Source organism: Tyto alba, unplaced genomic scaffold (assembly GCF_018691265.1).
Source record: "Tyto alba isolate M040663 unplaced genomic scaffold, T.alba_DEE_v4.0 Super-Scaffold_42, whole genome shotgun sequence".
NCBI classification, from domain to species: Eukaryota; Metazoa; Chordata; class Aves; order Strigiformes; family Tytonidae; genus Tyto; species Tyto alba.
Window position 1 is genome coordinate 30,766,185 of NW_024881318.1, and position 26,999 is coordinate 30,793,183.

A 26,999-nucleotide genomic window follows, 5' to 3' on the forward strand; every position below is an offset into this window, starting at 1 on the left:
AAAAATAGCTCTGCTGTGTTCAGACACAACACGGTGTAATTCTAAGACTCTCTTTTCTATTCATGTAACTGCTGGTCAGAAGCAGACAGAGAAATCTTCACAGTTCCTAGGCCATTTTGTTAATCAGAAAGGCTGACTATTATTATGAATATTTTGTGTTGCCGAAATGTCCAAAGCACTTGGCAATGCCTTCTGCAATCTACCCTGCTGGCATTAGCACAACAGGCTCAAAGCAAGTCCATCACCAAGGAGATGGCTGCATCCAGGAAAACAGGGCCATATTGCTTTCAAACTCTTTAGAGAAACCCACCCTATATTACACTGTGGTGCAAAGCAGGTCATCAGCTCTACCACTGTGAACAAATAAAACTCACTTACTAAATCAGGACCCATTTGGCTCAGTGGCCAAATCAGCCAAACCAAAACACTTGGGATAACTGGGTCCTGTTTAGACAGCTAGTCTCAGGCAGGCTGGTCTGTTCCTGTATCTTGTCATTCTCTATATGGAACGTAGGCATTCACTTTAGGAAGGTGGCTTTCCTACATATCTAGAATTAAGGTATGACTTAAGTGTTTCAGTCAAGCAGAATAAAGCCTACCCTGGGATCCAACAGAAGGATGGTCTCTTCTGGCCAGCAGCCAGATTAAATGAAAATGTGTTTGATGGACCTTCTGTACTGACTCGTAGAGAAGACTGTGCTCACTAACAACCAGGAACAAAAGGGAATGAGGAGAGACAGCAGTCTGGAACGGTTTGTTTTTATCAACAGAAATGTCCTGTGTGCAAATTAGGTTCCTTCTCAAATCATTTACAAGTAACCTTATTTTACCTGCCCTTAGGTGAGAACTACAAGCTATGCAACACCCTGTGGACTGATATCATCACAACTTGCTTTGTGATCTACAAATACCTGTGGTCCCTTCTCATCAGATTATGCGCCAGTTTTGTTATGTCTAACCCTAATGGTCTGTAGGTCTTGAGAGAGTTTCCCCACCTCTAATGCTTTGCCCTTATCTTTCTTTGCTGCTTTTCTTACAGTAGTGTAAAACACAGAATGTCTGGTTTGGCCTGATTCTCAGTATTTTCTGTACTGATGCCAGTGAAGCAATACTATTATATGTTGATCGCCAGTGAGCAGTAAGCATCTCCTGTTATGAGTGTTATCACATAGTTTCTGGTGAGAAAATTTACATTAGGGTGGTATTTCATTGCTTTCCGTTTTTTTTTAATTTCCTGCTCACTGATGGTTGAAGTGATTACATATGTAACCAAGGTGTGGGCAAATTGGTTCAGAACAGGTGGGGACAGAAAGGAGTTAGAACATGTGCAGGGCAGACAAATTTTTAGCAGTTGTTTTTTCTTAGTAATTAGAGAAGCATATTTCTGTTAATCTAGCTACAACAGCCACAAAGTTAGATTACATTAAAAGGTTTCACACCATGTAAAACACTGATTTGCTTCTGGAGGGACCTCCTTGGACTAACTGGAGAGACTAATGCTCCTTACTTAGGCAGCAGTGTTTTGTGCCAAAAATTTAATGGTGTGGCTTTTCTGATGGCTTCTACCTCAGCCAGATGGGAACCAGTCATACACACTTTGCGAGGCACAGTGCTGTGGAGCTGACGAGCAAGCATAGCTCCTTACAGTGTGAGCTCCTTACAAGCTATGTGCATCTCCTGCCCCTGCCACCACTTCTTGCTATCCCTTCTGCGGTCCTCCCGCAAAAGGAGATTACAATTTCTTCTCAGATGCATTGACAGAACCAGAAGACACCAGATGTCTTAACCTGATCCAGAAACTCAGGCTCCTCAGTGCACAGAGTATTAATATCTGTGTCTGATAAACCATGCTCCGGTGGACCCTGGTTAACTGTAACAAAGAGCAGAGATGTAATAGATCTAAGTGTAGGGCACAATTCAACAGGGCCTTCATGACCACCCTTGAATTAAGGGGTGATTGAAGATTTGAGCCCTCAAGACCCCAATGTAAGATGCTACAGAGGTTAACAAGAAATGATGGACTTGAAAAGTATGTGGTGACAAATCCTGCAAGGAAAATTAATCAAAGCCTGCTTTGAGCTACCTCATGGGTACATTACTGAGTCAGACTGGCCTTAAGGGCCAACTGCTAGTTCCAGCTGTGTGAAAGGACCCTCAGAAGAGGTGTGGCAGCTTGTGCTTGCCCATGCTACCTGTTTCATTGTGTACCCTTCACATCAGGAAAGTGAGGAGAGGAGCATGAGGAGATGCAGCAGGACTCCTCTAAACTCCCTTCCAGCATTGTCTCCTGGAGACATCTCAGAGTTTTTGTATGCATCAGGTCAACCGTACGGGCACATGCAGGCGGAAAGCATAAAAATGCCCTATAGCTTTCCTACCTTACTGCTGAGGCTGCAAGCAGATGTGAGCACTAGACAATATGTAACTTGATTAGGGAAGCAAGTTTCACGTTTCTGCAGCAACACAGACAAAAACAAACAAAAGCAAACCACCCCCCACCTTCACCCTCAGTTCTTGCTTTATGCAGAAAGCCAGGTGTGTATCTTTCCCTGAGGGCAGCAATGTAAAAAGGAAGGAATTTTCATCATTCATCAGATTTCCTCTCCTCAGAAGCTGGTTGCTCAGGTCTCTGCTTCCCCCAGGTCTTCCCCAGCCCTGGAGGAGAGGCTGCCCTATAAGCTTGTGGGTTTTATGTGGTGTGCTTTGGGATTGACTAAGAAGGCCTATTAACCCTGATGTAATCTAGAAATCCCAGCCAGCTCAGCAGAGCAGAACAAAGCTCAGGACTCTCCTGAACTGGCGTGTTTGGCAGACAAGCAGGGCAGCCAACACCAAGCCTATTTGGTGTTTTTGTCTTTTACCGTCTTGGTCTGCTTGGTCTGACAATCTGATCAGACAATCATTTTCATTAACTATTACTGAAAGAAAAAGTAGCAGTGAAGCTTAATATGGTGAGCGGCCACTGTAGTTTGTTAAGGAGCAGCTCAGTTGGTAGATGAAAGCTTTTCCAGCAGTATTTTTGTAAAGGAGGTAAATACTCAAAGATGTTCACACTTAATTGATCTTCACTTCTCCTAAAAAGACAGCAACACTTCACCCATGTTTTATTAGCTCTCTTCTTTTTCTCTGCGATGTCTGTGTCCCTCATCACCAGGAGACAGGCTCAGAAATTTACAGTGCTAAGTATCTGTGCAAATCCTGCTTTTCATCTCCTATCTCTGGGTAGGGATCTGGGAACCAGATCTTGAACTTTAACTATTGTTACTTTATGCCTGTCATTTGATCTCTGTGTGCCTCTAGTCGAAATATCTCTATGGCTAAATGAAATAAAAAAAATAGTTCTCATAAAGTACATCTCCCCGCCTGCTTTTCTAACTAGCTCCTTGCCTACAGTAACGCACAGCAGCTGTGGGAAAAGATCATCCTGAAAAGGTAGACATCTATCACTTGAACTAAGAAGGGGACCCATTAACTGTGAGTAGCAGAGTGCTATAGTGGCTAAGAACAGGCAAGACAGGAGCACAAGATCAAATACAAAACCAGGATACAGGACTTTACAGTCAGAAATTTAGTGGTGGTTGTGAGGATTGTGAAGTGGACCTGTTGAGTTTAGTGATGAGGGTTTCATTGGACTTGGTGGACAATGAGGGAAAGAAGCAAGCAGAAGTACAGAAGTGGCTAAAAACAGTTCTAAAATATACATGAAATTGACGAAACCAAAATTTGCTCTGAAATGTTTGCTCCTTAATGACAGGACTGTGAGGTTTTGGGGCCCCACCATTGCAGAGAAGAGCAGCTATGTGCTCTGCAGCAGCAGCCGGTGGTTCCACTCCTGCACAGGCAGCACCCACGGGTGCCTTGCCCTGACATGCAGTCAGTGTGGATTGCCATGGGACCGGCACTGCAGGCTGCACCATGGCCAAAGCTTGCAAAGCACTGCAGGTACCTGTCTGCAAAGCTCCACCATCCCCCACCTCAACTCAGAGATCAGCATTTATGAAGAGCAGACAAGGACAGAACTGCATCTGTGGGGGAATTGCCTCTGTATGTGGACATTTAGAGACCCTTCCCTCAGTTCTTCACTGCATGAGTTTGGGAAGGGGATGCTGGCGATGCCAGGCAAGTCAGGACTTGAGGCAGAAAGAGAGGCTAAGGCTGTGCAGTGCACAGTCAAGATGGACAAAGCCATAGATATTTATTGTTTGTGTGTAAGGAGTCGTCTCTCAGTTCCTCTGAAGGAATGATCCTTTCATTTCAACAGGGTATTGTCAATGTTGCCTTTACAAGCACTGTTTATGTTGGGCTGGGACTTTGACAAAGCATGCTTTAAGCTCCAATGGAAACTTCTGCTTTGCTAAGTTTCCATCAATATGCACAGGTTATTTTAGTATTAGAGGTTAAATATACTTCTCTTTGAAGGGCATATTTATATTCATGTGCTGCAACTCATCACAATTGGTTGGAAGATCCTCTCTAGTCCAGATGAAACACCTTTCTACTTTTTCAGTTCATCTGATATTCACCTGGCATTTGTAAGAGCTTTGGGCTGGGAATTTTTAATTTCTCATTCCAAATATGAAACCTCAAATGCACATTTTAGGACGTCCCCCTTTTTTTTTTTTTTTTTTTTTTTTTTTAAATCCAAGCCATCAGAAACAAGAAGGGATAAGTTACCACTTAGTTTTATTAGTGGAACACTAGTGGCTGTATAACCTTTGGGAGAGAAAGTGAAGCCAGTGTCTGGAAGGCAGTATTAATTTTAGGAGGGAGCTAGCAAAATAAACTTTTGGGTTGGTAAAAAATCATAATGAGAGATGTGAATAAAGCTTTGTGATCTACATGTAATGCCCTTGGCTCTTAGAAACATGGCTAGATGTCAGTATGCCTGCTTTTCAGTGTAAACAAAAGTAGACAATGATAGTGTTTGTGATTCTTGAACTGTCAATTCCCTCACTTTCTAACCATGGGATTTTAAAATAACTCTAACTCTGCAGTGTGCTGTGCTTCATATTACCAGACTTTCTTTCTTTTTTCAGCTCCAGCTATAAGTTCAGCTATAACTTTTTTAGTCTGGGACCCACCATTTTTCCATTTGTTGGAATGCCATTTTTCTTTATGCATAAAGTCTATGTTTTCTTTACTCACATATTTTATGCCCCAGTAAAATGAAGAAAAAATTAGCATGCTTGAAAACTACTCCTGCCAGTGGCAACAAAGCATGCCCACACAGACTATGCGCACAGTTGTGGCACTGTTTTCTGCTCGGCATCTCTTACATTATACAGGTCTACCCCCTGCCCCAAAGCATGCATGCAACATTTCTCTGAGCTACCGAAACCTGCTGTGTTCTACCCCAGAGGTGACTTTGTGACTGCCATGTTCCCTCCATGGGGAAGATTATGTGAGGTTGTTCAGCTGGATTTTTTTCCTCTCATTTCTGTCTCCTGTGTCACGTGCCTGATGTGACTAGAAGTAGATGAAATGAATTACTTCTCAACTATTGAGCGTGTTGTGAAAGAAATGCATATGGTCCTCTTGAGGGGTTTGATCTGTTATATAACACTCTGCTATGTACTATAAATACATAGAGGCTTTTGACCTTATTAGTAGCTTACCTTTGTGTTCAGCCAAACCAAATCCTTCTTAAACATCTGCAGAAGTGACACATAAATTGTTAAATATTTGGGTTTCCAAGCATCTTTCCAAATGTACTGAATATTTCAGCTGTTTGTCATTGCTATTTGCCTTTAATTTGGCTCAGCAGCACATATCTGGTCCAGATTTACAGTAACTTAATATTAAAGCATCTCTCTGCCAACACTGTGATTTTCTGACTTTATAAATTATTAAAGCATCTGGGTGCAGGAATATACTTCGGAGAAAGCTTTGCAGGCCTTTGGTATTAGCAATACTATGACAAGATAATCTGGGAGCTTTGGTACCTTGAGGAATGCAGCTTGCTTGGGGAACCCAAATGTGTCTGTTATCTGAACATTCCTGATGCACAGGAATGGGGTGTGGAAACAGCGCGAGGTTTCCAGATTTGTGTACTGATATTTTCAGAGTGCTGATGGGGAGGAGTCCATGAAGCCTTCAGGAGAGAGAGTTGCTACTTCCAGTGCCCCAGCGGTGAAAACCAAACCAGAGCCGGCTGCGGAGCCCGGCTGCTGCGGGGCTGTGTGGTCACTGCCTGCAGAGCAGGCAGGGCTATGGGGAGCTGAGAGCCTCTGGATCCCGATGAGATAAAGGGGTGCTCCCGAAGTGCGGAGATGTCCAAGGAGAGGGGAAGCAGCATCCGGGGGACACAAAGTGCAGCTCCCCAGCTGAGAGTCACTGTGCTTCTAGCACTTTTTGGGGTGGCGTAAGGTCTTCTGTTGTTTAATTTGTTGTTTGTAGCAGACATCTGTGGAAGAACACGTCATCACCAGCATCCAAGGAAAAGAGTAAGGCCCCTCAACAGAGTGCAGCTGTTCTGGGGAGATTTGGATTTAAATCAGCATGGAGCAGCTCGTGCCAGGCGGCAACCTGCTGCTGGCCTGGCAGCGGTTTTGCTTTTGCAGTGTCTCCCTATCTGATTTTCAGCCAGTGGGGTCCTGCGCCAGGAGTTGTAAATGCCAAAAGAGACCCAGCAGTAGATCTTCAGCTGGGCTGCAGCCAAGCCTTGCTGTAATTTAAAACTGTTTTGTCTGGTAAGGTGTATGAAGAGAATTATAGGCACCTAAGGAAAAATTGTTATAGATCCTAAGACTCAGACTGTGAGGTAGAAAATATTGAACATTCTGTTTCATATTTTGAAACATGATCCCATTAGTATACTGATTAAATAGCACATTAGATATTTAATTTCAATATTAAAATTTTAATTTAATCTAGATTAACTATGGAAGCTATTTAATTTCTATATTTAGTATCTCTTCCCTGCCACATAACCCAGAAAGGATTTTAGATGTGATATGCAAATTGAATTTCCATCTTTCTCTCATACAGCTGGACTTTGGTTTTGAATGATGCATGTAGTCAAGAAATAAATTAGTGCAATGGAAAGGGAATAGATTTTTCCCTTTCATATTTAAAAAATAATGAAGTTCGATGAGATTTTAATAGAGGAGATTGAATACCAGGAGGCCTGGAAAAGGGATAAGAGGGGGAGAATGTGTCTGTTCACTGCAGAGTTATGAAAAAAGAGCAAGGGATGCAAGTGAGAGATAATGTGCAATCAGACACAACAAAAAAAAAATACGGAAAGCCAGCCAACTGCAGAGAGAATGCTTTTGTACTTTGGAGAGAAACATTTCAGTTTAAGTACTAGCCAGAAGGTTATGGAAATCCCTCTGAACTGTGCACTGTGGCAGGCTTGCCGTCCTGTGCCTCTTCATAGTAAGCCCATTTTAGTATATCCATTTTGTTGCTCATTTCCTCAAAAGTGATACTGGAAGGCACTTCGCTACTTGTCTGTTCAAACAATGAGCTCTGCTTGTCCTGTGTTCAGAAGGCAACTACTGACTCAGTGCAGACCATCACAGTAATAAGAGGTGCATTTAGTAACTAACACTAAAAGGTTCCTGGGTCTATTTTCAACTTTGCAACTTGAACTAAAGCCTCTTGAAGTCACTGAGGGCCTATGACACTAGGTATAGAAGCTACAGGCCAGTCAGCCTCCCCCTTGATTCCTGGGAAGGTGATGGAACAAGTAGTCCTGGAAACCATCTCCAGGCACATGAAGGACAAGAAAGTCATCAAGAGTAGTCAGCATAGATTCACCAAGGGAGTATTCACACATTGAAACACAGGAGATTCTGTCTGAACATTAGGAAACACATCTTTACTGTAAGGGTGACTGAGCAATGGCACAGGTTGCCCAGAAAGTTTGTGGAATCTCCATCCTTGGAGATACTTAAAAGTTGTCTGGATGTGGTCCTTGGCAACTGTATCTAGATGGCCCTGCTTGAGCATGGGGGTTGGACAAGATGACCTCCAGAGGTCCCTGCTAATCCAACCATGCTGTGAATCTGTGAATCACAGCATGATCTGTCATAGGCAAATGACTTAGCATGTTGTTGTGGTTTAAGCCCACAGGGAAACCAAACACCATGACATTGCTCGCTCATTCATTCCTCCCTTCCAGTGGGGTGGGAAAAAGAAAATATAACAACAGGCTCAGGGATCAAGATGAGGACAGGGAGGGATGACTCATCAATTGTGGTCATGGACAAAAGACAGACTTATTCTGGGAAGAAAGAACATCAATTTAGTTTGAACACCATCACTATCACCAATATTTTTCCAATCAAATCAGAGTAGGATAATGAGAAATACAACCACATATTAAAAACACCTTCCCACCACCCCTCCATTCTTCCCAGGATCAGTTTTTCTCCCGATTTTCTCTACCTCCTCCCTCTACAGCAGCACAGGGGAGCAGGGGATGGGGGCTGCAGTCAGTTCATTACCCATTGTCTCTGCTGCTCCTTCCTCCTCTGGGGGAGGACTCCCCACATTCTTTTCCTGCTCCAATGTGGGGTTCCTCCCACGGGAGACAGTCCTCCACAAACTTCCACTTCTCAGTGTGAGATTAAACCCTGCCAGCTTTTACATTCTTATGATTCTGTTCCTTGTGGGTCATCTTTGAGGACTGCTTGGCAGTGTTTGGGACTTTCTGGGAATGGGTATAGTGAATGCCTGGTAGGTACAGTTGTTGTGTTTTGAGCCAGGTCAGCACCCAAACACCACACAGCCACTCACTCCCCCTTCTCTTCCGGCAATGAGAAGGGACAAATGAGCCAGGCTTGGGATTCGAGATAGGACTGGGAGGGGCAGATCACCCATTATGGTCATGAGCAAAAGGCAGACTCGTTAGGGGAAGAAAAAAAGAACATACATTTATTACAGACACTAACAACACGTAACAGAGTAGGACAGTGAGAAACATTACCACATCCTGAGAACACCTTCCCCCCACCCCTCCCTTCTTCCTGGGCTCAGCTCTGCTCCTGATATCTCTACCTCCTCCCCGAAGAGGCACAGGGGCAGGGAATGGGGGGTGCAGTCAATGCTGCCGCTTCTTACATCTTCAGTGGGGGGAGCTTCTGGAACTTTTTCCCCCTGTTCCATTGTGGTCCCCCTCTCACAGGAGGCAGTCCTCCACAAACTTTCTCCAATGTGAGTCCCTCCCACTGGTCACAATGTTTCCTTACAGTGATCTGGCGTGGGACAACAATTTTCTCCAACTGGATTCCCTCCCGTGGGCTGCAGCCCTTCCTGAGCTGCTCTGGCGTGGGACACCCCGACATGCTACAATACTCCCAGTGCTGAATTACAACAGAGGGGCTACCTTTTCCCAGAAAATCCCTGCCCTTCTTTGGGCACAGCTCCTTGATCATCCAGGCAAACCCCACAGGTTGTAAATCAATGTCTGCTCCACCATAGACCTCCATGGGTGGCAGGAGGGGCCACCCTGCCATCTCACCACAGGATACAGGGGGGTCTCTGCTCTGGCACACCTCCCCCCTTCTTTCTTCCTCTGTTCCTCCACTGACCTTGGTGTTCATGCAGCTGCTGCAACTCCTCTTCACAAGTCCGACTGCTCCTCACCAGGTCCCTTCTTAAATACGTTATTGCAGAGGTGCAGCTGATTGGCTCAGTTTTCATGCAGAGGTGGAGCTGACTTAGAGCTGGGGGAGCTTCAAGAAGCTTCTCACAGGGGGCCGCCCCTATAGCCCCCTCTCCTGCCACCAAAAAGCCCCACCACTCCCTCAAACCCAGGACAACAGTCCTTCTGAATGAATTGCCTTATAAATTTTCCCAAGCTTGTGGCGGACTGTCTTGATGGCCCTGACAGCCTCCTCCTGTCTTTTGCTCTTCTGTGGTCTCCCTGAGGAGAGTGGAAAGCACTTGCACCCATCCTTTCTGATGCATTCATATCTCAAGTCAGTGTCCTCTGTTGAGAGAGGTGACATGCCCCTTCTGGGAAGCACATCCATAGATGTGGTGGCCACACAGAAGGAACTAGGGGACAAATATTTTTAGAATCCTGTATTTCAGTGTTCTTCCATAAGATGGGAGGAAATGGTAGACAGCCAGCATTCAAAGACAAGACAGAGTCAAAGAGCTGGGTATCAGGAGTTGGGAACTATATATTGTCAGGGCCTCATTGTTGACCTGACTTTTTCTGATGTCAACATTATTCTGGACTAAATGCACAGGTTCACTATTTCAGACACGGAGAAACTGCATGATGGGAGACTTTCAGAAACATCTGGAGGGTTTATGATCAGACCATAAGGTCTTCTGGAAATCAGTAAGGTTTCTGTTCCTAAATCTTTCAGCTGGTTTTTAAACTCACTCCTGTAAATTGTAAATGGCCGAGGTAAAAGGAATTAACTTCTTGGCAGTTGTGTTAGAAGGTCAGCAACTGTGCCACTGAGAGGAAAAATCTACATCAATCGGTTGCATGCAGAAACCTCTGAATATTTTGAGGCCTTTGAAGCTGCATTACTGCAGATTGCATCTCAGGAATTCATTCAGTGCTGACCCACTGACCCTGTTAATTATTCAAGAAGTTACATGACTGGTGAGGACCATATTTCTTTGAATGCTGTTGCATGTGAATTCCCCAAAGTCAGCCTCTCCTGAGGCAGAAAAGAAAAAGTTTCCTGTCTCTTCCCTATGAGTATATGTGCTGTGGTCATGGAAATGCACATTATGAGTAGGGCTCAGAGTGGCTATTGTATATCCTGTTAGGTGGAGAAATGCAACTGCTCGGCTTAGAATTTCTCTCCTGCCAATCTCAGGTGACTGACTGGTTGCAGGTAAGATAATCACACACAACTGCTGCCAACACTGAGGAGCTTGTGACAAAACAGCTGACCCAAAATTATTGTATCTGATGTAGCAAATCATCTGCCATCAGTTTAAAGCTTCATGGAGCTTTTACTTGATTTGGACCTATATTTTCCTCTCTGTTTGTTTTCTAAACTATTTTCATTCAATCAATTTCCCTTCATCGGAATTATATCCACAAGTGGCTCTTGAACACAGACTAACTATCCATGCTTTCTGAGACTGGATAAATCCAGCGTGATCACAATGACCTTTTGACCACAATTCAGTTGAATAAGCTTCATAATGAGGTAGGTCATAATAAAACTTCAGGTCCATTTGAAATAGAGGTAATACTCAATTACTGCAAAATATTTAATAGTGGCGTTCCTTTCTCTGTCCTTAGAAATGAACAATTTTCATTATTTCACAAGAACTATTATTTAGACACTGGGACAGGCTGACCTCTGTTGGGTAATGACTCGTGTTTTGAGGACATTAAAAAAATAATTTTGGAACTGCAGAAAGGCAGAAGACAAGTTACAAGTCTTTAAAGATCCCATGAAAGGTTTGTAGGGAAAAGAACTCTCTTCATAAGGAGGATTTTGTCTGTTGCTTAGTAAAAAAATGTAGTAAAGTCTTGTAATACAAGTCATGTGATAGAAAATAGATTGGCATAATCAAATTTATCTAAGAATCAGATCAGGGTAAGGGTTTAACAGCCAACTTGTAACAAGGACTGAAAGTGAAGGTCAAAGAAATTCTAAATGTGGGGGGAGAAGGGAGGGCTGCCAGTTTACTCTTACCAGTGAGAACAATTAACTATTTGAACAACTCAGTGTAATCTTTTTCTCTCCTGAGACAATTTTTTATCCCTGTTTATGTGCTTCATACTGAGATGGGAGATGTTTTGAAAAAATATGCTATAGTTGAGTGAGGAATTTTTGGTTTGCTATCTACTTGTGGAATCTTGTATTGTAGAAGAGATCATATCATAGTAATTCTTGAAACTGAATTTGATCAAAGCTTCTGCTAAGAGTTTAAAAATGAGAGATTAAAAGCAGTCTCCTTTTTATTGTGTCTTGACATAAGTTCTGCTGTGAAGGTAAAAGGGGAAGACGGATTTTTAAAGAATTGGTCTGTTGGGAGTTTGGATTGCTTGCAGGCATTAGATTAGTAAGCAGGAAATCTGGAATTAGATTTTGGAAGCCGATGCGGAAGGAAATCTAGGAAGAGTTAGGAATGCATGAACCATTGCAGTATGGCTGACTATATCTCATAGGTTGTGTCAGTGCATAGGAGAGATTTTCTGTCTTTATTTCCTTTTGTGTAAGTCAAATCAACGCCTGAAAGAAAGCATATCTGGGCTTTACACTGTCTTTAATGCTAAAATCTCTTCAGATATTCCACTTAAGAATTTAAGTATTTTTCTAATACTTTACATACTTTTCTTGTATTGTTCATACTGTATTTCCTATAAAGAAATAGTTGATAAATGAAATAGGTAACCACAGTGTTAACTTGAAAGAAAGTTGAGATTTCACATTATCTCCAAATAGGATGAAGTTTATTTGTACAATCATTATATTTAGGGTTGAGACTTTTGCCACAATAAAGGTCATTCTCTTCCTTTATACTTTAAGACCAAGGCTTAATGGTTGATTCACAGTATATACAATAAAGTCTTAAGCACCATAATAAAAGAATGATGTTTCATTGCTCAAATGAGACTGGTTGCTAGGAACTTTTTTGAGCATCTTAAATATAGATCATGATATTCACAGCTGAAGGTAAACTAATCCTGAGCAGTTCAAAATTTAGTATCATTCAAATGCCAAAAGACAGTAAAACATTAGATATTTTCTCTAGGTTCTCTCTTCTAGGTATTTTCTTCTTGTCCTAGAGGAAAAACTCTCAGAATAAATATCTGAAAAAACAAGGAGAATATGGGCACTGTCCCAACATGTTCATCATTGTCTTAATTTGACAGGGTAGTCTAGGATAGACTGAGATCTCACATTCTATAGGATTTCCTCATGACACTGATTCCCTTTTCATCCCACTGCCTACATTCCTCCTCTGCCATGTACATCCCTCACTTCCCAATACCTCAATGCATATATAGTCTCCTCACTTCCTTTAGATGACTCTGGTACAGCTCTTGTATTCCCCTCACATGTAGATATAGCATATTCAGTTACTGACTGTGTCTTTAGGGTTAGGGTGTGTGGAACTGTAGAACTTGTTGTGTTGGTGTTTTTCTTGTAGCCTGCACATCTGAATTCCCATTGTCTTTTCCGGATACAGTGAAACAGAGCTGCCTAATGTTCTCAGAGCTAGGGAATCTTCTTCCTGTGCTTATTTTCTGAAGTGTCAGAAAGCTCATTTCAGATCTCTTTGCATGGCATCTGATACTGTTGCACATTGTAGCAGCTGTGTAGAAATACTGGGAGGACAATACAGAAAGTTTAAGAAAGAAATAACATTCACTTCCATCAATCTACATCTATGTGGCATAAACAATGGTAAATTCTGTGGCCTTTGTAGTGCTGAAATAAAATAACTTAAAAATGGTGCAGGCAATAGTTTTATATAGTTGAATTTAATGTATTTGTATCTCCAGATGTCCAAATCTCTCTGAGAATCCTGGAAAGTAAGTTAGTCTCTCTAAGGATTGCCTAACGACTTTTCAAGTAGTTGTATAAAGTGATCCTATGAGCAGAGGAATTAGAGAGGGCTGGTTTCCTCCAGGTTTCCGTCCCTTTCTCTCTCCCACTCTCCTTACATCCCTGGGACCCTACCCCCAAAGCAGTGTTAGGAACCTTCAGTTCCTCACAGAGAAGCTTCAGCTTCTTCCCCTCTTCCCACTGCACTTACTCTGTAACTCCTTCATTTTCTTTTCATGTCCCTTTCTGATTTGTCTATGGCTAGTTTGAAAACAATTGCACAAATAGGCAGTACCTACATACATGACTGATTGGCCAGTTTTTCAATTCTGTTAATTTGGGGAAATGTGTAAGAACTTAATTTTAACTTAATTTTAACTTCATTTTAACTTCATTTTAAACTTTGGATGAAATTGACATATAGGTTTAAAACAGTTAGAAGAGGACATTAAGGGGATATCGAGGTATATAGGCTATATGAAGTGGGGGGGAACTGTGTGGGGAACTATACATAAAAGATTCAGTCTTTTACCAGACTGAAATGTTGGCTAGGGGGGATTATCTTACTTTGTATTTAGACATGATTATTCCAGTGAAAACAGGCTACATGGATGCTTTTGGGGCAATAAAAGTCTTGCCTGTACAATTTATTTTATTCAGAAACAAGACTGACCCAAGTAATCTTTTATATTTTGCCATATAAATTTCCTACAGTAGGAGACCCTACCAGTATCTCTACACTAGCAAACCTTATCTGGTGTATGCCTGTGCTCCTAAAAGTTTTCAGTATTTCTAGACCATTCCTTGCCCTTGTTTTTAGTATCAGCTTGTGCCTCTGTGAAATTGTGGCATCCAAATTTAATTTTCAGGATCAAATATTTCGCTGAGATAAGTCTTGTATCATATCTAATGATGAGTTTTCAGAGACAGCAGCTCTCAGACAAGCATGAGGGATTTACAGAGAATAAGTTGCTAGGGAGCTGTTGGGGCTGGAGCAAAGGAGGTGGCCAGGAAAACATCTGAGCTGCATTTCTTGCAACTGCCAATTCCCTGCCTTCAAAAATGTCCTCACTATCACAGTTTCATAGGGATATTCCAGGAGAGATTCCCTGCTCATTAACACCTGTCTCGTAAGATTAAGCCCATACTGTACAACTATGGTTATAAGAAAAAGTAATCTTTTTTTCTTAACATGTTCCATGTAAAATTTAAGATCTAATTTAGATTAAATATCAGCATGCACTCTAAACAAAAACGCACATTAGGATTTTCAAATAATTTTTGCAGTGTCATTACTTTACAGTTAAACTGATGGCAAGGTGAGCATTTGGTGCTGTCCTTAAAGCCCCATATGTGTCAGCTGTATGGAACCTCCTTGCTTGTTGGGAAGGACTTGATACGCCAAAGTCTGAAGGTCCCCAGACCAGAAAGCAGGTATAAATATCCCTTTTTGTTGTGGTTTTGTATCACATTTTTTTTTAAGCTGTTCTTGTGAGGCCCGATGATAGGCTTTCATTCTTGAACCTATTTGGTAAGCAACAGTGTTTTGTGGTTATTCATTCTGTCTTGCTGGTGTGTTTGGATGCTGCCTGGTGCGTGTCCACCACGGTGCTGCTCACCAAGAGCCACCCGGTCACACCAACCAGTTCAGCTTCCTTGATACAAGAGAAACTGCTCAGATCTGACCATCCCTGTTTCTTCATTTTGCACAGTACCTCTTTCCTGCGGACTAAATGAATGGATAGCAAGTCTAATGGGAAACCGTAAAGCTATTAGGTTGCAAGCCAATATCTGATAACAGGAGCAGCAGTAGATTATTTATCGTCTGTTGGTTTCAGACTATGTTTGTGGTAGTGTCTTGGCATTGATCTTAGTATGCAATTGCAAAATGCATTAGCAAAGGCCTCATTGTTTAAACATCTAATACAGAGCAATGAAACATTTCACCAGTTAATGCAAGACTTGGTCAAAGCATGTGTTTTGAAAGAGCCTTGAACAGCCCCTGACCAATTCCTTCCTGGAGGAAGGGATCTCTGCAGAAAAGGGCGGGCAGGTTTGTATTAGTTGGAGAATGAGAGCTCAGAGCATAACACCACCCTCTAACACCACTTGCATCGCATCTCTTTGAGTTTAATTTGTCAACATGTGTGACCTTTTTAGGTTTTCTGCTCTGATGGAGAAAAATACATCTCAATTCTGAAGACAGAATCAGCTGAAATTGCCAGAAATTTTTATCAGGAAATTATTACCTCCTGTGTATTCCACTAACAACAGCATGAGACTTAACTGAATAGTGTAGAAGAATGATTCTTCTAAAAGTCTTTTTGTCCACAAACATCTTTGGACTATTCTGTTTAAAGCTATTTAAAATTTTCAGTCTCTTTAGCTGCTGTGTCAATTTATTTTCAGCAAATCCAACCCTAGCTTCCACATCCAGGGATTCACACACCAGACTAATTTGTCTCTGTCTGTTGAGGTGGTATGGAAGAAAGGATTTTGTCTCTGATAAAATTAAGCACAAGACTGTAAGTTATTTTTGTAAAGATTTGTGACATTCATTACTGCATTTTTATTGCAATATCTTAAACAATTCTTAGTTATACTACCTGACTAACTTAATTTGATTGGCTGCTCCCCAGTGAAAACCGAGACATCTTAGTCCAGGAACATGTCACAGTATATTTGGTTTTGATGTCTATTAGCGGCATTATAGCTGAATATTATTTATTACACATCATAATAGTAGGATTTCTGCTGTCCCCTAGTGGCTAGTTCATTTCCTGAGTTCCGTACGTACATTACCATTTCTGTCATCCTACCAGAAATTATAAACTGACTTGCAGTTTGATTTACACCAGACAGCACACACAAACTTAAAAAACTCAGTTAAAATATTTTCCAGCATAAAAGCTGACTGTCTGATAAAACATTTATGAAATAACCATCAATTGTATCTGTGTAGCTGTAACTTTCCAGGAACATGCCAGAGATTGGGTGGTGCCTTCACACAAAGCATACAGTGAGACATAAAAGTAACGAAACCTGGAAACAGATAGAGAAAGCAGATGTAGTTTTTACTGAAGTAATTAGTGATGTTTTGACACTGCGTTGGATTTTCTTAACTTGCTGATAGAGTGAGATGCACCAGACAATGTTTTGAGATGGCAGGAGTGGCACAGAGCGACTCCCTCTCCTATGCATCTTGATGTCAGACTAAGCTTGTGCACCCATACCCCATCACCTGCTGGTTTAAAACCATTTTTGCACCAGTAGAGCTGAACAGATGGCAGCATTGCCTGACGTGTGGCATGAAGACTGCTATAACTTCATGAGATGAGACTAAAAGGAGCTTTATGAGCAAGCCTTGTGTCATGTTACTGGTCCCAGTGGATACAACTAGTCTCCCTGCTGCCACAGTGAGAGCAAGGTTCCCCCAGCTTCAATCAGTCTAACGATGGGTATAATGTGTGAAGTCTATAAAGTGGCTGCAGAACAGAAATGGTTGTTGAAATGTAGTTCATGCATTAAAACTAATTTCAGACTGCTCGTGCAGAATGACCAAGTGTTTCCATAAGATTCTATGGAGTGAATCCACAAGAAGCACAGGGTGGCCCCATTGTCTCAGCATGCTATATCTCCATCAGTTAACTATAAGAACAAAGAATACACCACTGCCTAAAGACTTTTTTTTGTTACTTCTGTATAAGCATGCTTTGGGGGTGCTCAAATGAGTGGCAGGGATTCTGGCTTCCAGAGAGCATCCAAAACGCTCTGCTACACTTCCTCCAGTCAGGGAATAGTTTACATGACTTGAAATATGCTGTTCTGGAGCTTCAGCTGATGAAAGTAATAGTCCTAGGCTAGCTTTTTGTGTTAAGTTTATGGAACAGAGCTTGGAGCCGGCAGTACAGGTCTCTTATAAACTCTGCTCTGAGAAGCTTCAAGCACAGTCAGTGTTGCCAAACCTCAGCATTTCAGTGCAAGCCTGACAACATTTGGTGTTTTTCATGAAGCCTTCGCCTCCTGGCATCACACTGCATTTGACTGCTGGCCAGCACAGGAGAGCGCTGGTGTCCATGCATATGGAGCAGGGGGATTTGGCGGTGGGGGCTGGGAGTGGTTCCACCTTGGTGAGGACCAACCTGTGCTGAGGAAGACAGACTGGACTTTGAGTCCCTTGGGAGTGCATCTCCTTCCAGGTCATGAAAGGACCTGTTAGTTCAGAGTCAGCGCTGGACTCCTGCTGGTCCCACACGTTGGCATGGTGGCTCTACACTGGGTATGTTAGTCTCTGTCCAAAGTTTGAAACAAGAGAGGAGGGTGTGCTTGTTTTTCTCCTTAACTGATTTGATTAGAGTAAGCTGTGCTTTGGAGAATGAAAGAGTGTAGGTGGAAAGGCAGAAAGGTGTTTGGTACGTGAAGGCGTGTGAAGAATGTGGCCAGCAGCACAGCGGAGGAAACAAACAGGGCAAAGATGGAAAACAGAAACAGTTATGCAGTTTCCACCTGTTTGCTTGGGGCTGGAACACATGGCATATGAGGTGGGGATGAGGCATTTATATCTCTTCAGCCTGAAGAAGAGCAGACAAAGAGGACACTTTTTTCCTCTCTTCAACTATCCAACGGGACACTATGGAGAAGACAGAGACAGATTTTTCTTGGAGGTGCACAGTGATGGAACAAGAGGCAACAAACACAAGTTAGCTGTAGGAAATTCTTATTAGGTATAACAAAAAATTTTTCACTGCAAGGGTGGTCAAGCACAGTCATAGGTTGTCAAAAGAGGTTATAGTCTCCATCCTTGGAGATACTCAAGACTTAACGCGGCCTTCCTTGCACAGCATGATCTGCTTGAACATGCTTTGAGCAGGGGTTGGACAAGATGACTCCTAGTGGTCCCTTCCAAATTTTTCTGTTTCTATTATATTTTGCTGTTATTTAACTAGTCAGTACTGCTGGGTCTGGCTGTGAGTCTTCATGTAGAAACCCTGACATATGGAGCTAATAAGCAAGATGCTGTCAGGACACAATAATGATTAATCATTACAGATATAGATTTTTTGAAAGAGCTGTGCTGGCTTTAATTCCATTCAGATCCACAAGTATTCAGATTACAGTAGGGTTAGGGAAATAGTGGTAATAGTATGGTTGAATTTCTTGAACAGAGCTCTTTTGTATAGTTTGCAAATAAGTGTGTCATACATATATTTTCTTGTACATAAATCTAAAGCTCATCAAACTATTTCCACTATTAATAGAAAAGTCTTAGCTGGAATTTTCAAAGGAACTTAATTATATTCAAGTTCAATGGAAGTTGCACCTGAATCTCTATGAAGCCTCACTGAAAACAGGGCCAGTTTTGCAAAGAGGTTCTACCCTAAAGGATAGTAGTACCTGGCATAAAAGAGGACATGTCTCAAGATCCACATCAGTGGAAATCCTATTTATTTTAATGGAAGTCCTATTTACTTATTAGGCCCATACGCAAACTGGTGCAAACTGGAATAAAATGAACAGTCAGGAGGCGAGAGGTGGTGATCCACAATTTGGGCAGGCAATGTGTCTTTCCAGTATATCCACACTGTCTGGGTGCAGAGGGTGCTGAGAATTTTGTGTGGGTGCAGTTATTCCCTTTAATGTTGTGCATTGCAATACTGTAGTGCTCACATATGAATGTTACATATAATATTCAAAAAATGTCTGCTGCAAATGTTTCTTTCATATAATACCCATTTTTACAGTAGGTTCTTTGATAGAGACACTAGTTAATTTTTTTTTATTGCTTCTTAGTACCAAAAATGAACTCCGTGCAAGGTGGCTATAATGTTTTCCCTCTGCTAGCCCCATCAATATTAAACAACAAAATCATTTGTTCTTTAATTTCCCCATAACAGCACTGAAAAAAACCCAAGAGCTTTCCTCATTTATCCACTGCTCTGTTGTTGATACAGAGCCAAATGCAGTCCTTATTTTTAAGTCAATAGAGTGACTACGTGGATGAATTTAAGCATATTGAACAAATTACACAAAAATATCTCTTATTTTGTTTGCACATCCGCATATGGTGAAAGAGGCAACAGAACAGAATAACAGATGCTTCTGTGTTCTTTTTTTTCAGTAAGTCCTCAACCAAACAGTGGAACTATTTTTTTACAACACTAAAACTCAATGCAACTAATATATTCATAATGGATTTTTATGATCCACTCTTGTATCCCAAATGGCTCATTTGAAGAGCTTAATGCAATTTTCCAAAAGCTGAAAAATGTAATTCAGAGCAGTTTCCTGGTCTAAAATCACATTGATTCACTAATTCACTGTTTATAGCTTCTTGTTGCAGACAGGGCAGTTTGTTGTAGACAAGACCTTTCTCAGTAAGTAAAATATAAACCAGCTAAAGACCCCAATTCTTTAGCTGAAATCATCAGGGAAATGTTTAACCACAACTGCAACAGGCCTCAAGTACATTTTAGAACTGAAGCATATGCTTATATATTCTCCCAGAGTAAAGAGGCTTTTCTAAACTAGCACCAAAAACAGTTGAGAAGGGCTTGTCTACCAAGAAACTGTAGAAGACAAATGACAACTCACCTAAATTAAAACATGTTTAACTCTTTAGTACATTTTTTTGATTAGGAGAACAGAAGCCAAGAATCTCTGTTAAACATGCAAAACAAAGAGCAGCAAAAAATATAATGAATATAACAAAGAAGTGACCATGAGAACACCAGATCATCTGTTTATTTATCTCCTCCAAAGATGCTCAGCTGTGAGGCACTAAATGTCCATATGTACATGTGTGTATTGCAAAAGTTTGTTTCAATGCTTGGGCCTCATGAAATCTCCTTGGCCAAAAATCATTATTTAACCTGATTTAAATGCAATTGTGAATTAAACTCTCGGACTTTTTGTAAAGAGATTTTGGTATTTGATAGTTGTGGAGTTAGAAATGATAGTTTTCTCTGAATAAAACTAGTATTTGTGACTTTTCATCTTTAGGTGAAGCTACTTACAGTCCATCCTTCAGAGCCTGAATATTGCTGGTAAAATAAAGTTCTGGGCCTCTGTTCCCAATCAATCCGAGAATTGTGATCCAATCCTGCCATCTTATTTACTTTAGCTGTCCAGTGACTTTGGTGGGATTGGTACATCATTCAAGCATGTCTTGCAACTCCTTAAGATAAACATTGCTTTCCTTTTTACAGCTGAAAGACCAGGTGTCAGAGAGTTAGGCAGTGCCATTCAAGGTCTAACTGACTGCTTGACTGCTGTCTGAGCCTACGAGCACCTGAGATTTTCACATGTAAGTTCCTCTGATGCCTGAAAGACTTCTCCCAGGCACATCTAGAGGCTGCTGCTGTGTGGATCAGCTTGGACCTCAAGACTAAGCCTGCTGGTATTCACAAACCTGCTGTTTCCTCACCCAGCCTTTTTAAAGACCATTCTCATGTGTTCCCAGAGGCACCTGCTGTGTTGGCTTCCACATAAAATGCAGGCTCTTCCTGCTGGGGCAATAGGTGAGGCAACAGTTTTGTCTTCTTCATGGCTTGAGGGGGTAGGTTTGGTCTCAGTTCCCACACGCACCTGACAGCTTTGCTCTAACCACCAAACCACAAGTTCTTTGGTTTGATGTACAAGTTGGGGAAAATGACTTAGCTCTCCACATGAAGTCATGCTGCTGACAAAAAAATAAGATGGAGAATGATGTAGGCTGAGAGCAGGAGCAGGACTACAGACAGGTGGCTTGGGATCTTCTCTGGGAATGGGCATCCATGCTCCAAAGCCTACCTGTGCAGTTTTAGTAACTGAGTCTCTAATTTTCAGCTGATTTCCTTAACCATTAGTTTTAGCCTTTGTCACAGCTGTTGCTTGATCTAAAATGGAACACAAGACCAGCTTCTCTCCTGAAAAACAGCCCATAGTAGGTGTCTAGGACACTTTTTGGAGATCTGTGTGGTTTAGTATCCCCAGGCAAAAGTGAGGATTGGAGCTGAGTCTTCTGCAGCCTGTAACTGATCTGAGCAGTAGCTATTTGGCATTGCGAAAAAGGACGTCCCAGTCCCAAGAGCTGTGTTGGAGGCACAGGAGTGACACATGGCACAACATAGACACTGAAGGCTCAATGTGGGCAAGGTTTTGAGATGCACTCTTTTGGATGGCATCACCTTTTCAGTTTATTTTCAGCACCTCTCTGCCCAGTTTTCAGTTGGAAGCTGTTAATTCCCACAGGCATTTATTTGGGAACTGAACTGGGAACTGAGGATCAGTGGTTATAACTTTGGTGCTGTGAGACTGTGTGTCCCATTCCCATTACAGATGTGGGCTTAAATTTCTTGTTCAGAATAAGGCACAAGGGTTTGATTCTGGAGATGAGAAGCAAAGAACAAAACCCCTGAGGCTCATTAAGGCCCTTAAGTCTCCCTTTCTGGTGAAGCCTCTGAAGTGATTCCCTCCATGAGCGTGTGGGAGGTCTCCTCCACCCCTAACAGGCACCTCTGAAGGCTGATGGCACAGAGCATCTCCTCAGGGCAGTTTGGCAGTGCAGATCCTTCAACACGCAGTCTTGCAATTCAGGAATCCAATCAAAATGGTGGTTATTTTAATTATAAATTATGCAAACCTGGAATTTACCAGGGAAAGGCAGGCTGCCTCTGAGCCTGTTCCCTGAGAAGCTGCAAAATGCTTGAGAATAGCACCATCTCCTGGAAATGCCTCCTATAACATTCCTTTTCTATATTGGCTGAATGCACTTTTCTTCCCCCTAAAACTACTGTCATTCAAGTCGACAGCTTGGCTAACATATGCCCCATCACTACCACATAGTAGTTTGGCTAAGGTATTCCCATGCTTCAGCATTAACTGAACACCATCCATGCATGTTTATTCCAGTGTATCCCATGTAATGGTGAACCAAATGTGACACATGTAAAAGTTGAGAACACACTGTATTTGCCACAGGGGCATGCTGGGGTTCCTCAGAAGGCTAACTGAAACCCTTTTGGCTAGTAGCCTGCAATCCAACCTAAGCCAACTTTTAAATTTTCTCTAAAGCCTTCACCTGAAAGCTGACTTTTCTCAAAGTCACAAAGAAAATGAAAGAAAAATCAAAGTATATTGGGTTTACATGGCAAGGAAATGGTAGCAGGAAGTTGCTGGGGTGGATTCTGTGAGAAGATGCCAGAAGCTACCCCCATGTCTGACAGAGCCAATGCCAGCCGGCTCCAAGATGAACCCACTGCTGGCCAAGGCCAAGCCCATCAGTGATGGTGGTACCACCTCTGCGATAACATATATAAGAAGCAGGAGGGGAAAATGAAAACTTCAGCTGGAGAAGAGAGGAGTAAGAATATGTGAGAAAAACAACTCTGCAGAAACCAGGGGCAGTGAAGAAGGAGGGGGAGGAGGTGCTCCAGGCGCCAGAGCAGAGGTTCCCCTGCAGCCCGTGGTGAAGACCACGGTGAGGCAGGCTGTGCCCCTGCATCCCAGGGAGGTCCATGGTGGAGCAGATCTCCACCTGCAGCCTGGGGAGGACCCCACACTGGAGCAGGTGGTTGTACCCAAAGGAGGCTGTGGTGCCATGGAAAGCCCACATTGAAGCAGACTCCTGGCAGGACCTGGGGATCTGTGGAGAGGAGCCCACACTGGAGCAGATTTGCTTGCAGGACTTGTGACCCTGTGGGTGACCCACGCTGGAGTGGTCTGTTCCTGAATGGCTGAACCCTGTGGAAAGGACCCATGATGGAGCTATTCATGAAGTTCTACAGCTTGTGGGTGGGAACCCACACTGGAGCAGTGGAAAAGTGTCAGGAGGAAGGAGCAGCAGAAACAATGTGTGATGAACTGACCACAATTCCCATTCCCCATACCCCTGCACTGCTCAGGGGGAGGAGGTAGAGAAATCAGGAGTGAAGTTCATCTCAGGAAGAAGGGAGGGATGGGAGGGAAAGTGTTTAAAGATTTGTTTTTATTCCTCACTATCCTACTCTGATTTGATCAGTAATCAGTTTAATTTCCCCCAAATGAGTCTGTTTTGTCCATGACAGTAATTGGTGAGTAATCTCCCTGGACTCATCTCCACCCATGAGCTTTTCATCATATTTTCTCTCCCCTATCCAGCTGAGGAGGGGGCGTGTTAAAGCAGCTCAGTAGGCAAGCTAGCCAAGGCCAAACCACCTCATTAACAGCTGATGTCACTTCACAGAGATCTCCCAGGGTTGTCCCAGTATAGCAGAATACTTATCATTCCCTTATTTCTTTCTTATATGGGCTGCTCATGTCACAGCCTAGCACAATCCCATAGTCAATGCATTGCCCTACTGAATGACCCAACATCCAGACACAGATTTCTTCTCTTTTACAGCTCTTCCTTTCCCTATTACAACTACAACAGGTTCAATCTAAGCTAAAATTTTAGAGTATTAATCACAACAAATGGCAAAATTACCTAACAAGTAACAAGAGATTATAACTTTATGTGGTTTGGAGTCTTAGCTGGAGGTAAACTGGAAACTGTATGTTTCCTGTTACGAACAGATTTTGGATTTTAACAAAGTAATTTTTTTGCCACAAATACAACATAATATGTGTTTGCTGTATCTATTCAAACTGCTGCATGAACTTTTATTATGAAGAAGAGAGAAACTGCAGTGGCTGCCTGGCTGCAGAGCAGTTATTAAAAAGCAGAAAGTGACCTGTGTGGCCTCTGTGCTCTGGCACCCAGATAACAAAATGGTCCCTTTGTGTCTGCTCTGCCTGTCTTCCCATGTGACATTTGTCATTCTCCTGCACAAGCATTCTGATGTCATTGTGTCCAGGTCAGGCTTAGGGAAACCTGAAATGGGGACACTAGTCACTGTTTTGCCAATTGACGGGGTTAACACAAAGGACACAGACACCAAGCTAAAGAAATAGGCTTATTTTACTTTGGTTTAAAGCAGCAGAAAGAATAAGCAAGGTAATGCACCTAGTCATTACTACATAAAGCTGGCTATAGTGATTAAGAAAGGTACATCACCAATTGCCCTCAGACTTTACCATCACCCCGACCCGTGCATCAGCTGGGGAGACCCATCACAGCGAAGGGTCTGAGAGCCTTTCCCAGCAATTGGGAAGTCCCACGCAGGGCATCTGCTCGTAGGTGAGGTCTGCGTCTGTGCTGTGAGAGGGTCCGGCTTTTGTACAGTTTAACAAACAAGTCTAGACAAAACGCACAGGAGATATCTGGTAGATTGACATGCCTCGCTCAGGCGTGTCCGGATCTGGCCAGGATCCGGGCACATCTGAGGAGTCTCCATTTTTCTTTCCATTTGGGATTTATAGTTCCTTCCTGTTGTTTACTTATAGTTTTCAGGGATTGTTCCCAGGGTTGCATTTCATGCTGATAAGATGCTGGTTGCTTCATGCTGCTGATAAGATGATGGATGCTGGTTGGGGAATTCACTCAGAAGTCAACTTTGGTTTGAGGCCTATTGTTTGGGCCTTTTTTGTTTCAGTCACCTCAACGTACATCAAGATATTCAGGAAGCTAACAAGTGTCATCATGTGTTGCCTGTTATTGGGAACCTCTTCCATCATTTTTCATTAGCAGCCACTGAGACTGTCTCTTCTCAATTAGGGACCTTTCCATGTGAGAGATGGTGCATGGAGAGAAGTACATTGGAGGTGCTTAGAGGACGAGCAAGCAGAGGGGTGTGATAAGCAATGCTGGCCATTATGGTCTCTGAATGCTCTTGGCTTCATGAATTCTCTTGCAGTATATGTATGGCTGGATTGCTCTGAGGTGGGGGAGTCAGGAAGAAAAGCAGAATGGAGGTTGAAACTACCTCCTTCTTGAATGCACTAAGCAAAGGTAGTGTATCTAAGGGAACTGAGCACTTACACAGGCAAGGCCTCTCCCTGGAGCTCCCTCCTGTCCACAGGCAATGGAGTGGGGTGGAAGGTAATTGCTCTTCAGACTAGAGCAAAAAAAGGATCAGCTTGCTGACAAATGGCAAACAACCTGGCTTGTTGCCTCCTGAGTATTAAAAGGAAGTCCCAGAGGAGGGTACTGTGTAACACCTGCGTAAATACACTGGTAAAGCTGGTGGTATAAATAGAGAACAGTGGTCTCTGTTTGATGACTGACCCATGAACTGTGAATCTGGAAGGCTGCCAAGTGAGAAACATGAGCTGAACAGGCCTGTATCAGCAGCACCTGCTGGGGATGGAAAGGAGCAATCAGCAGGAGAAATGTGAAGAAGTAATTTCCTCCTTTCTGTGGCACTTTTCATTTTTCTCTCCCTCCCTACATCATTACTTACATACAGTGTAAAGTGATCTATATAATCCTGGAGGGTCTTCACAATTCACTGTATATTTATTTTGGTTTTGGTGTAGAGGGCCATAATGGATCACTGTTGTCTTTTCAAGATGTTAACAATTTCAGTTGTGAAATTGGTGAGATTTACATTGCAGGATCCTTCCTCTGTGCCCGCCGAACTGCTTTAGGGACAGCAGGAGGAGAGCGATAGCGGGTGCAGGAGTCACCCCAGAGAGGCAGAGAATGAGCTCTGGCTGGAGTGCACAGTGTGAGCTCCAGCATAAAGGTGAAGAAACTGGGATAGATTTGATATTTCTTGTTCAGAACAGAGGGACCAGTGAAATGTATCTCAGGAAATTCCCCTAAGAGGGCAGAACGAAAGGACCCGGCGTATGGACAGTAGCAGAGGTTCAGGCTCTACAAGGCCAAGTAAGAACCAAAAAGAGCCCCACCTCAAACCAGATCTCCAATGAACCCAGGAAGACTGGCCCAGCACAAGGGTCAGGTTTAAGTATACCTGTGTTTACTAACCTCTTGGCAGGTATCAACCTCCTTTGGGTGGACAGGCCAAATGCTTCCTTTTATTCAAAACACAGGAACAGAGAAAAACCCACTAGCCTATGGAAATGGACTGTATCAGATATTTAGATACTTTTTGCTAAGCCTTACATTCAGGTATTTTGCAATATAATAGGTATTCTACATGGCACTGAGATACCTGTTTCTAAAAAACAGATGTTTGATGCAGGTAATAACTTGTTCCCTAGACCTTCCTAATCTAGGTGATACCTGGCTGACTTCAATGATCTTAGTGAGGGAAATTACATTTGTTCAGAAACTTTTCTTCAGAATATTTTACAGTAACAGGAAAATGGTGTCTGCCTCTTTTCCTCTCTGCATTGTTTTGTTCACCTACAATCTGCCTTTCATTGCTAGTGCCCTAAGAGCCTGCCAGAAGAGACATGAGGTGTGAAAGATCCTCTCCTGAAAGAAGACAGTAATATGGTAACATACTGTTGTAATTAATACTGATTTTTAAAAAGGAAAGCTATTTTCTTGAAAGATTTTTGTTACCTCTTCTTGTGCTATTCTGTTTAGAGTAATTGGCTTCTGAAAATAATGTACAAGCAAGTGAATTGTGGTATTTTAAATACCATGAACAGTCTGTAGGGATTCACTCCTATGTTAATCACTTCTGACTTCTGTTACAATCAGTG

The 26,999-nt window shown here is 42.5% G+C and overlaps 1 protein-coding gene across 1 annotated transcript in view; it reads left to right on the plus strand.

Moving 5' to 3' along the window:
* Positions 1 to 26,744, plus strand: part of GCNT4 (glucosaminyl (N-acetyl) transferase 4) — a 71,891-nt gene extending 45,147 nt beyond the window's left edge. Inside the window, exon 2 of the transcript XR_006166697.1 lies at positions 26,719 to 26,744. The gene's annotated coding sequence lies outside the window, so the exon portion shown is untranslated. The remainder of the gene's footprint in view (positions 1 to 26,718) is intronic.
* Positions 26,745 to 26,999: the final 255 nt, after the last annotated feature.